Below are 13267 nucleotides of genomic sequence, written 5' to 3'. Positions count from 1 at the left end.
CACCTGGACAAGTCCTCTGTGGCTTTAGTGGCCGGGAATAGCCCGTGCCTGACATGTCCTCCTCTCCCCGCGCGCACCGCTTCCGCGCGGAGCCCCGGGGTCTCGCCAGGGCACCGGGGGCGCGGGCCGGCCGGATCCGCGTCGGGGCAGCTCCCGGCCGGGGCACGCCGGGGCTCCCCTCCTCCCGCCGCCCCAGCTCGCTCCGCCGCCGCCGCCGCCCGGGCGGGCGCTCGGAGCATCCCGCGCCGCCGCGTCCTCCCCGCCCCGGCGCCCGCCCGCCCGCCCGCCCGCACGAGCGGGGTCCGCGCAGCTGGCAGCCATCAAGTGGCTCGTTAAGGAAATGCAGGTGAGTGCGTGCGGCCGAGCGGCTGCTGCTGGAGACGTGGGGTGTGTGTGCGCCTGTGTGTGCGAGCGCGAGGAAGAGGGAGCGCGATCCAGCGAGTGCGGGAGCGGCAGGCGACGCTCGCCGCCCCTGCTCCCCGCCCAGCCGCGCCCGCACCCGGCCGCCCGAGCGCGCGGGGCAGCGCCTCGCCCTGACGGAGCCTCGCCTCCGCCTCCTCTTCCTCCTCCTCCTCCTCCTCGCCGTCTCGGCCGCTTCTCCCGGGAGCCGCTCGCCGGCCTCCCCCACCCCGCGCCCCCCTCCCAGCCGAGCCCTCCCGCGCCGGTCTCTCCTCCTCCTGCTCCAGCCTCCTCCCCTCGCGCGCCGCGCTGACAGCCAGCCTCGGCCGGGAGAGTGCGGGGACTTTGCCTTCAGAATAATTTGCAGGACCCAAGCAAGCTTTTCGGAGCGCCCTTTAAAAAAAAAAAAAGAAAAGAAGAAAAAAAAAATTTCATCCTTTGCCCCCTCCCATCAGAAAAGAAGATCCCACTCTGGAAGCAACCAGAACCTGAGACACCCTACCAAAGCCAAATCCTGACGGGCTGCTGTGCATGTGCCGTCCCTTTTTGCAGTTTATTCTGGGCCTGTGTGGAATAGAAAGACAATTCTTTATTGGACTGGTAGGAAAGAAAAGAGAAGACTCCTCAGGGTTTCCAAGGAGGACTGGAGCGGCTGCTTTAGTAAGTAAACTGTGCTTTTGTATTTCTTGTCTCTAAAGTGAAGCATATGCCGAATGCTTTTTCCCCAATGGCATGGACAGTTTGTTCGTTTCACCAGGGAAGAACTTGACTTATATAACTTCAGTAGTTCCTATTTGAGAAGTGGTTTGCTAAGCATTTTTTTTTTTTTTTTTTTTTTTTTTGAGGAAGAGCACTTAGAGCACTTCAGTATGGGCAGCCTTACTGGTAATCTGATTTTTAGACGCTTATTGTTCAAGGGAAGCCTGGTTTGTGAAACGCTGGTTGGTAAAATTTAAGGACAGTTACCCAGAAAAAGCTTGAGTATTGGTACCCTACTGGCTCACTTCTCCTGCCACCTTCAACCTTAACCCTAATCCACCCTTACTCCCATCCTAGTCTGACTTGGTTGTTTTATCTTCAGTTCTGTAGAGCAGTAGAATAAAGAAAAATTGGGTCAAGGGAAAGTTAATAAAGATGGTTTGAAAGATCAAATGAAAATCCTGTTGAGATTTCTTCATGACTATGAACAGATAATATGTGGAAGAAAAAATCTGGAACTAGCATAGTTGGAGAATTTGGATGAACTTAATTTGGAGAGGGAATGTGAAAAATGCTTTGGAGTGGGCAGAAGCTGATACTGTGACTTTGACACAGCAGATTATAAACTGTGACAGGGACTCAGCAGCCAGTGACAGGTTTAAGGTGTCTCCTAAGGCTGAATATCTCTGCATCAAAACTTTTGTAGGCAGTATTCCTCTTGGGGCTAACAGCACCATGCCAGTAGCTGCAGCATTTTTGTAAAAACAAGTAGGACACTCTTCTTTCTAGGAAAGGGTTAATGGTTCTTTAAAAAAAAAAGATTTATAGTCTAACATTTGCCAATAACATTTTAATATCTAAATAAAACCTTTGTGTTATGTCAGGAAAAATATAGTTGAGTCAGTTTGTTTTGCACAAGAGTAAGAGAATCAATAATATTTCAGCATTTTTTTCTTTATCACTGCCAAATGGATTCTGAATCTAATTCTTCTTGCATTGTTACATATACAGTAGGTACAGTAGGAATTGCAATTTAGATAGAACAGAACTGATTTTTAAAAATTCAAAGTTCTTTGACACAGTTACACTTATACTGAGTAGAGTACCATAGTGATTAGAAAAAGTTTCTCTTTTATCTTTAACTTTCAATTTTCTGTCTCAGTATAAAACACACTTTTCTACTGAAAACACTTTATGAGTAAAAACCAGATTGAAAATTAAAACTACTTATCTCACAATTTCTTTCATTAAAACAGCTTATATTCAAATGATACCTAAAGGTTTTTTTGTATTTAATTGTTGATAATGGTAAAATGAAAAGATTTTTACCTCTATATTTACTCAAGTAAGTATATAAAAGAAGTTGTATTCATTGAGCATTGGTTTTAAAAATTAGAAGAGTAAACCAATGTACAATTGTTAACAATGGTTAAAAAAGGTAGAGATCTTATAGAGTTGTTATGATTATTCAATGTTGAAAGCTCTGAATATCCTGGGACATAAGTTTTAGGATGATGAGATAGGACAATAGGACAGTTGATGAATTTGGTGACATGAAGTTACCATAGATGGAAATCATTTGAAAAAGATAAGTTATTGTTTCTTGAATATTACTTTGTTTCCTGTCCAAATGGATTTTCTTAGAAGTATCACTGCTCACAGCTGCCATTTCTATTATTGGTTTAAAAATTAAATAATTTAAATTGAAGCCCTTGCTTGGTCAGATCTGGATTATAGCATATGACCTCTACTCATATGTGACCTCATCTATCTGAGATGGTTTTTGCTATTTGAAAAAAATAATTAATTATTGAAAAATAAAAGGGAAGATTTTACCTAAGTAGCCAAATTTAAGAGTGTTTCAAACATATTGTTACATATATTACTATAGGACATATGTTCCACAATAGGGAGGGACACGACAGAATTGTTCATCCTTGTTGAATTTCTCAAAGCAAAGATTTATAATTGACATTAAAACTAACCTGACATACATTCTGCTTCTGTTATAATTATGTCATAGTGCTGAGGAAAATAGCATGAATTAAAGCTGTTTCTAGTACAGCTTGCACATATATTTGATGACTGTCTTTATGTAATAACAAAGCTGGGTGGGGAGATTAAATTGTTAGCTTTTTTGCCACCAGCTTTCTGTGGTATACAGAGGTAGTTGCAACTTTAAAGTTTAAAGAAGAAAGTTGCTAGTGTCAGCAGTAATGTGTTTTATTATGCAATTGTTCTTGTTATTCAGATCAGATAATGGCCCGATGAAATACATAAGCAGTCTGCAGGGAATGAATGATTAATTCCTCTAACATGTGCTTACGAAAGGAGTTCTTACTAATAAAGTGCTGTATACCTGCATTTGCTTACACTTGCAGTTGGTGAAGGCAAACATATTTTTCTTTTCCTTTAATATTAACATCGAATTTATAAGTCTACACCTGTAACTATAGCAACATAAAGATGATTTTGTAGACCACATGGCTTTATATTTTATGGAACTTGGGATATGATTACTAGTTACTTAAAACAATTCAGAAAGTAAGATAATATTAATTAGATGTGATATTGGAAGATTGAACTATTTATAAAAATTATTTTGTTTTTCCGGGTATGGAATGACATTGTATCTTTGCTGTGTATTATTAGTAGGATGTATGAATGCAAATGTATGCAGATACAAAGTTATGCAAGTGCACATTTTTCCTTAATAATGTTAAGTGTAAGTGAAAAACTAAAATACTGCTAGGTATAGGAAAGAATTAACAGAATACTATGTTAAAATCTTAGGAATTCCTAATAGTACACATGACAATTGTGGTTGCCACTGGTGTAAATTGTTTTGCGGTTACAGAAGTATCGTTAATGTAACTTTTGATATCACTACCTTTGTAAAACTGGATTGTGGTAGGAGGTGGTGAATTGACAAGTTTTATATGGTAATTTGAGAACAGGTGACCTGAAATGCATGCTACACCTTGGAAATTTACTTTCTAGTGTCTATTTTTTTAGAAATTTCTGAAAAATGTGATTTTCAAAATTGCATAACTAAATATATCCGTCAGTGTCCATCAATCATCTATCTATAGCTATCTCACCATTAATACAACAAATAATTTTATTGCAAGGTTCCTCTGTTGTTTGGAGGGAATACTTTAATTTCAGTAATATTTTTTTGGACTTACACCTATCCTAAATTTAATAAACATTAACAATGCAAATGATATGATGAATATTCAATAATGCTAATTTAAAAATTAAAATGAAAATTAGATGAATAGGATTTCGTACCCATTTGAATGTGATTTGATTTTATTCATCCTCTTATATACTTAAGTGCAATTTCTTTACAACTACCATCAATTCACTTGGATTTTATTGGGTTTTTCAAAAGCAATTGGGTATCAGTAAAGAATAAGTACATTTCCACTGGTACAATCAAATATAGAAATTAACTGTACTTGCCATGAGGTTTTCAAACTCTTAAAATGTACTGAGTGAAGAAAAATGAAGAGTCAAAAATGAACATTGTCCACTAGATGAACATTTCATGTGACTGTGGAGACAAGGGTTTTGCATTTTCCTCTCGTGCTTAGAGTCAGCAGTGTGACCCTAGGGAGGTAACCTGGACTCCCTGTAGCTGGCTTTTCTCCTCTGTCAAGTAAAGAAATTGGCCTAACAATTTGAGATCTTCCCAATTCAAAAATCTCATGTACAAAGCTATATTACTGGATAATAGCGTTTAGCAAATCATCAGATTATACTGTGGCAGTTTGTGAAGACATATAGGAGTTAGGCATAGCCATGTTGTTTGCAAGAAGGCAAAGGGAATTGTCCTGAAGCCATGTTAGCACTGCATGATGCTTGTTATGTGGATTGAATGTTTATTTGGAGTGTCTTTGTGGGAGGAGGAAGATGGGGAATATGGAAGGAAGGGGGTGGCTTAAAGTTCTTCTAAACTACACTTTACTCCTGTCACTGAGAGAACTTTACATGGACAAGTACTTTTGGATTTTATTACTCTAGTCAATACCAGAAAAGTATGAGAAGATAAAAATCAGAGGGGGTGTTTGGTGTCTTTGGCCTTCTTTTTTCCCTCTCTTAATTTAAAATAAGGTATAGGTTATTTTATCATATCACATTTAGACAAATATGTACAATTTAAGTAAATTTATATTTTTCCTTGCATACATGTTATAGACTGTCAGAATTAGAAAGAACCATTGAAAAAATTATATGAGCCCTTGCATTTTAAAGAGGAAATTGAAAACTTCAAAGATTGAAAGACATAAAGCTGGACTGAATTTTCCAATTTCACAAATTTTACATCCCTGTTCGGTGGCATCTAAGATGCTATATTGGCAAGTAAATACATGGACAAAAATTTATACACCTGTTAGTACCTTACCAATAAAATAATTCCATTGATCATGTAAGGTGCAATGTATTTTTTTCTAAAAAAATTTTATAATAACACTTCTATTCATGAAAAATAAACACAGAGTGAATATGTAAAATGTTCATTTTAAATGCTTGCTTTTCGTAAAAAAAACAAGAATTTATTCTTCAGTAGAATACACATGATGTAATTGATGAACTCAGAAACTTTTTTTCTGTCTAGGAAAAGGCCAATCCTTTCCTTTTTGTGATATAATATTTGAATTGTAGCAAGTAGACATATACTTCTATAAAATGTATATTTTTTAAATCATTGGAGCCTGAGAGATCATGCTGTCTACTTCATTTTTTCAACTTGAAAAATATAGTTGATATAGCCAATTAATTATGGAGACACTATTTGCTTTTCATTTTGTGTGTTTGCATGTACGTATGTGTGCTTAAACACATCTGTTCAAAATGGAACTTAGTGAAAATGGTGGGCTCAAAAACTTTAGGAGTATATGTACCATAATTGAATAGTCAAAGAGAAAGGATTTCTCTTTGTGTGTAATATATCAATCAAATTTCTCTTGGTGTGTAATATATCAAATTGCTCTCTGATTATTTCTTAAATCTAATAAAAATTTAACAATGCACCATTTTACCAAGGCCTTGACTCTTGTAATGAGTTTGCATATTTTCAGAATACCATATTATAATAATTAAATATTTTTAAAGTTGAGAGAATGGTAAAGTGAAAAGATTGTACATTTATATTTTCATATACATTTACTCACATTAGATGCTAAAAAAGGAAGTGTACAAATTCATATTTGAATATATACATTTAATTTAAAATTAAAGATGGCTTAAATGTATACAGTTTTAACTGGGATACCTTGTATGATTCATTGCACATGTGATGTTATCTGATTTATTATGTAAGGGAACAATTAAAGTGTTACAATTAAACACAGAATTAGTGAACTTTTGAAATCTTTTTAAAGCTTTAAGTAATCAGCTACACAAGTCTATTAAGGCATTCATCGTATTGAAGCCATTATAAATTATATTTTTAAAAACGATTCAAAGTTGTATTTCTCAAATGTAGTTTGTATGAAAAAGGGGACCCCCTTCAGCAGCTACATAAACAGAGGACAAAGCTAGGCAAGCATTGTGTGTTCGTGCTTTTTTTTTTTTTTTACTACTAAAACATGCATCATGGGATTTGTGTCATAGGAATAATTCTATTACCTTGTTTGATTTGAATGGTCCTGGGTAGCTTGGGACAAAGACCTAAAGCACAGTTTCCTTCCAATACGAAGAAAATAACCTAAATCTTATATTCTATCTCCAATCCCAGGAAAGGTTAGAGTATGGAACTAGAAAAAATAAGCCAGAACACTGGAGTCCTTCCTTCCTATTTCTAAAACTGAACTGGTCTAGGCCACTTGTCCAGACTTTTATTTAGGAAGCAGAAAAAAATACTCATGTAAGCTATCATCCCTGAGATATCTCAATACAATGACCTAGAATTTTTATAACCAAGGGTACAAATTCTGGTCAGAGATAAAGGATGGAGAGGGGAAAAGATGGAGTGAGGAGAGACTTGTTAATCTAACCCTAGAGACTATATTCTTCCATTTTTTAATTCTTCCCACAGGTGGTTATCAAAATTAGAGATAAGTATCTTCACCTTGGGGCAGTGATCATCAAATTAACAGGAAAATCTGGCTCACACTTTCATTGTGCCACATTTCCAGTTTTTGCCGTTGCTGCCATATATCCATCTGGAAACATTGAGAAGAACAGTTTATCACTTTATGATCTATATTAATTCCTACTTTATTTTGCCACAGATAGGACAATAGTTCAGGTACTATAGCCATATTATGCACTAGTCTAGAAGTTACATCCTCTTGTTTTCCAACTAGTTCATGTCAAGTCAGGGTCACTAGTCTGGATTATACAATGTGCCTCACATGGCAAAATAACCCATGCAATATAATGCAGTCCCTAACTATAATGCATATTGAGTCTCCTATGTGTTAAGGAGTGCTTGCTAAAACACTTATATGTTAGGAATGTAAAACTGGCCAAACTGTGACAGTGACCATTCTATGGTATTATGAGATGTGTTCACATTATCATTGAATTTTTTATTTTGTAAAGTGGAATCTCCCTAAAGCATCTCCCCCTTTATGTCAATGACATATTTCCAGGTACAGACCTACTTTTACCTTTTTGTCCTTCTCATTTTCTGTCTTCCTTAGTCATAGGTATCTCTTCTATAATAGAAGCTGGGTGGAAGCTGTGTTGCTTATGAGGCAGTTGGAAGGTGTGCTGTATTCCACTGGAATTTGTTGGCATTCTTCATCATCTTATCACTACAACACTAATTCCTAATGTGTGTCCCACTCCCCAAAGTTCTAGAAGGTAGTAAAGCATGATAAGAGTACACTGTACTATCCCCATGTTGGCACAATATAGAAAACACAAATATATCACCATATTACTCTGGCAGCTTATAATCTATGTAACAAATTCTTTATATTTCAAAATTCATAGCATACAACACAAGTTACAGTCAAGACTCATGTTATTGTTTTCAGCTGTAAGCACAGCATAATAGCTGAAGTGCTTTGGTTTTCTCAGGAAGGAGAACAGAGAAAAATGAGGAAATTCTGCCTGTACATTTTGATATGACATATTTTTATGAGACCTTATAATGTGTACTTTGGATGAAATAACCAAAAGAAAAGGTGAAAGTTTAAATTTTTAGAAATGTACTGGTATTGTTAGATATCTCTGAAGTTAATAAATTACCCTAATTTCATGTCTTGATTTCTTTTGAAGAAATCATGGAAACATTTCTGATTAATTTTAAAGAGTTTCACTTTTTGTTTCCCCTAAAAAAACCTTATCAAAGTTGTATTCATGTTACTACCCATCAAATACTACTCAGTAGTAACTTTTGAAAAACTGTGCCTGGATGATGTATTTTTTCACCATCAAAAAAAAAAAACTTTTATATTTCTAAATTTTAATGCTGAATTATGTGCATCACAAAGAAAAATATTTTTCCATCATTTGTAATTTTCCATTGCATTATATAATATGCTCAATTAGTTCTCAATTGATGTTTATTTATGGTACCTATTTCAATGGACCATGGCTTATAATTTTAGTGTGTAAAGATATCCGGTGGCTTCTCCTCTGAATGGGTGTGTTTATTCTATGTCATATGTGCATTTGTTTCCTCCTAGGAAACATGTGGTTAGCTCTGCAAGAATGGCTTAGCCTCTTCATTTATACCTGTGTGGTTGAAAACAGCAAAGCTTTCTTGTGGTACAATTGTGTGCTCACAGGATTGAATTCAGTACTTCGTTCTCCCATTTCCCTGCCCCTCAGGAAGGTATTCTTTCCTTTTTATTTTTTTAGGGGCTTGAAATCTTGCTATTTTCCCATACATCCTTCCTACTTTGAAAATATGGTAGGATTTAATAACACAAATTACGTATTTGCTAAGACACATTGATACTGGCTTTTTGAAGTAGTGTATCAGTGCATTTTAAGAGATATTCTAATTGTATTGTAGAGATACCTGTAGATGGCTATTTTCAGAGAATGGAATTTTATGAAATATCCAAAAATGCTTTGGTGTGAAATCTTATGTCTGCTGACCCAGGAGACGAATGATCTTAGGAGGCTAGGTCAGAAGAGATCGTACGGTTCCTACCAGAGCAGACTTCTTTTCTCCTTTATTCAACAGTCTCTCTCTTCCCATTTCTGTTTCTACTGCCAAGTCTTCCTTTTCTGCCCAGTTTATTTGACCTTCATGGAGACCTGGTGTTTTAGATACATAGGGATAAAGAGATGACTGTTGGCCTTGTGCGAATATAAAAGGGTATGCTATTAAGATTTTAAAATAGATTATACTATAGTGTGTATTGTGCAATTTCTTTACATCTCATTCGTCTCTCTCATCAAAATAATAATCCACAATTCATAAGTGCTCTATCACTTCTTACGTTGGCATTAAAAGAAAGAAGAAATTACAACTTTTTTTGTTTTCTAAATTAGAGTTGGCTTCAAGGTCACTAGGATCTTGTTTTCTTTTTGGGTTCTTGAAATATTTTATTCCATAATACCTTCTCATGAACTCTGAAGAAATCTTCAGATAGAAGTTGATAATAATAGCTAACATTTATTGACTCCTTCCTATCTTCCAGTAACTCTCTGTGCATTTTAACTTATTTATTCCCATATCAGCCCTGTGAAGATGGCATGATCGTTACCTGTAATTTACAAATGAGGAAACTAAAGTATGTAGAGGCTAAGTAACTTGCCCAAGATTTATAACACATTTTCTAAGATGTACAGCATTAGTTCATGAGAGAAAGGCCATAATTGCGTAGATCCTATATATATAGACAATTGGAAAAAGGGCTGGATACTGGATCTGCTTTTATACTGCAATTCCTTTCAAATGAAGAAAACATCAGTTTTCCTAAGTATATGATTACAAATGTGAATGCAGGAGGACAGATATTGTAAAAGTGCTGTTCAGGGGAACAAAGAAGCAGGGGGCAAATCGCATCAAGGCAAACTAACTTCAGGTATCTCCTCCGAAAGTTAAGGGCTAAGTATGGGACAAAAGCTTCTGAGTGTATTCCTTTTCTTTCTTTGGGATTTCTGATCCTGCAGAGACCCTGATATGCCCTCTGGTTTTCCCTGTGGTAGGCCTCCAAGCTCGGGTCCCTTTTCATGGGAGATTGATCAAGGTTCTCACCACTCAGGTCTGTTGGCCACAGATTTTATGCTACATCAGCTACTTAAACACCTGGCTTCACCTTGTGACTGATGACCAAGAGCCACAATTTTTGAGGTCCAACCAAGAGTTTTGAATCAGTTTACCTGATTCTAGGGTGGGATAGAAATGAAAAGGCAGGGAAGATGAGCTCCTGATGCACTATGGAGTAGAGTTTAGGGTCAAGAGGGTCCCATGTGACAGGGACTATAATTCAGAGTATCTTAATGCATGTCCCACAGGATAAGTGAGATTGGTGTAATTAACTGATGCAAAATGAAATATAAGGATGTAGATCATGAGCAGTAAAGAAATGAGTAAGAAGAGGAAAACCAAAAATTGGTCCTGCAAGTCATTTTCATTATTATTTGTATGAACTACTTATTATTTATGCCCCATTGCCATACATCCTATTTTTTATACAACTGTATCACATTGGATTAATTTTGTTGTAAATTTTACTTAATTGCAACAGTAAACTACTTTACAAATTTTTTTCCTTTCATATGTTGTTCAACATTCTTATATTCTAGTATAGCTACTTATTTGACACTTAAATGGAGAGAATATGAGTTACAACATAACTCATGGAATAATATTGAGATTATATGGAGAAAACAGTTAAACTGTTACCTCTATATTAACTAAAAAATGTTGAATAAAGTAATCCTCAGTTAACATTTATTGGGTTTCTAATATATGAGAAATGCTTGATGCATAATCATGTAAACCTGCTGCCCTATATTTTAGAGGGCAGGATCAATGTCTTGGTTGTCATGTAAAATTATCAAAACTGCTACATGACTTAAAAATTGAATGAAAATGTATTGGCTTTGGTCTTTCCCAATTATGGACTTAACACTTCTTATGTCTTAAGTATATATTTATCAAGTTATAATTTTAATTATTACCACAAGATGGCAAAGCACATACAAAAATTGTTTTTTCCCTAAATTAGGAGAGATACACAAAATAGATACAAATAATAGAAAGTTAAGTTGTTTTATCACTTACTACTTTAAGAGCATCAAACTTCTTCCTTTCAGGTGTGAAAGATATGCACTTAGTGAACAAGGTAATTGGATTATCTTTTCCCCTATGAGACAGCTTCTTTTTTCCCTAAGGTCTTCTGATTGCTTGTTAAGAAAATTCAATGAATTTTCAGTTGTAAATGAGAATTGAGGAGGGGAAAATGTGCCAGACAGGGCAGTTTTATGATTGCAAACTTGTCCACTAGAGACATTCATAGAACTGCTAAACTGTTAAATTGCTTGTTATAAGCTAGAGTTTTCGCCTCTCACTAAAAAGCTTAAAGGAGGAGTAGTCAAAAAGACAAAACAAGGAAGCCTTAGAATATTTAACACATCAGCAATAATATCATTTTATTTTCTTTTCTGTTTACAAAGAAAGAAGACAATCTTCAGGTTCACAGGTTTTTGTATTTTTTTAAACAGGTATTCTTTAAATGTAATATACATTTCAAGATGTATGATAATGTATACTCATTATATACAATACAGTTTAAACATATGTGTATGTAGTACAAGATACCTTGAATTAGGTCTCAATAGGCAAATAGATGTAATAGGTCCAATTATCTAAACTAAGCAAAACGTACAACTTTAAGAGAGTATGGTTTTTTAGAATCTGTGTTGTCTCATCAAATTTGTGGTGGCATCCACATTTAGCTGAGTAGGGTCCTACCATAAAAATGGTACTTGTCAGTGATCAAGCTCTGTTAGGCCCACCTTTATTTTTTATCAAATTCTTCCCTAGGACCATAACTTAACTTCAGGGTCCTACTAAATCTATCTTACCTGGATGGCTACCTCTTGTCTTCCTGCCTCTACCTGACTTGCTCTATTCTTTTCCCTGCCACCAAAGGGATTTTTCAAATGCAAATCTGATCATGCTTAAAACATGAAATGGCTTTTTATTTCATGGAGAGTAATGTTAAAAAAAAATCTTAGTGTGACATAAAGGAACCTTCATTAATCAGATTGCAGACTACCTTTTCATCTTTATTTCTTGCTTTTTTTCCCATAGAATTTTATAATAAAGCCATAAAAACACCTTGAAGTTAAAATGGAATAATTTAGGTGGCTTATGATGAAAATGATGATTCATAATTGCGTTTTCTCTGTTGGAGAGGCTGTCTCATATTTTATAATTTCATATGTATTTATCCTTCCGATACTAATTTTGAATCTGATTTCATAGTATCATGTATGAGTATTCTTTCCAGTCAATGGCCTGTATGCCAAAGACATCCAACTTTTCAGGGACCTCTTTCTTTTTGTGGTTTTGCTCAAGATGAACCACCTACTACATTATTTCTGCACAACAAATTGATCAGTTTTCTGTTGTTTCCCAGCAGCAGCCAGTGTCTGCCATGCAAAGTAATGATCTCTAGCAAAATTTTATGTTGTGTCTCCCTTGCCAGCTCTGAAGTGGTCAGCCTCCTTTGGCTAACCATCCTGAAACTGTGTGGGTTTCTCAGTGTAGCCCAGCCTCCATAGACTCGTGCTTTGCTGCTCACAGCTTGGCTGAGCTCCAGGTCTTTGTTGCTGGAGATATTACTGTAACATCTGTTGAGTATGGCCTGTATGCAGTTACTCTCATCAATCTAAAGAATTTGGGTGTATTTTCCAGGCTTGTGGCACACATTGTATAACATGAAATCTATCTTGAAGAAAATGTTGCAGATCAAAAAGGGAGAGAGTATGGGGCATTTTTTTTTTCAATGTAGCTTTGATAGTAAGAACTTCAAGAAAACTCCTTTTGCATATTTATGTACCATATGAACAATTTTTTTGTGGAATTTTTAAACAAAAATGATTTTTAAAGGAAATTTGTTTCTATAATGGCTTGAACAAATTATTCATTTTAAGTTAATCAGTTTTTATTTGTCTACAGAATGTATCCTAGATTTTAAAATGCTGTATAATAAAGATAACATAAGTTATATGAGCCTCC

General features: G+C 36.0%; 1 protein-coding gene across 40 annotated transcripts in view; it reads left to right on the top strand.

Moving 5' to 3' along the window:
• Positions 1-627: 627 nt before the first annotated feature.
• Positions 628-13267, top strand: part of PTPRD (protein tyrosine phosphatase receptor type D) — a 2082753-nt gene continuing 2070113 nt past the window's right edge. For 13 of the 40 annotated variants that reach the window (XM_020289171.2, XM_020289181.2, XM_020289165.2 and 10 more), the window contains exon 1: positions 631-1059. The gene's annotated coding sequence lies outside the window, so the exon portion shown is untranslated. Of the gene's footprint in view, positions 1060-13267 lie in introns of all 40 variants that reach the window. The other 27 variants (XM_020289156.2, XM_076008703.1, XM_020289168.2 and 24 more) reach the window with 7 other exon arrangements.

The sequence above is a fragment of the Microcebus murinus genome, chromosome 12 (assembly GCF_040939455.1).
Source record: "Microcebus murinus isolate Inina chromosome 12, M.murinus_Inina_mat1.0, whole genome shotgun sequence".
NCBI lineage: Eukaryota > Metazoa > Chordata > Mammalia > Primates > Cheirogaleidae > Microcebus > Microcebus murinus.
The sequence above is the reverse complement of the archived record's forward strand: the minus strand, read 5'-3'. Positions and strand labels throughout refer to the sequence as shown.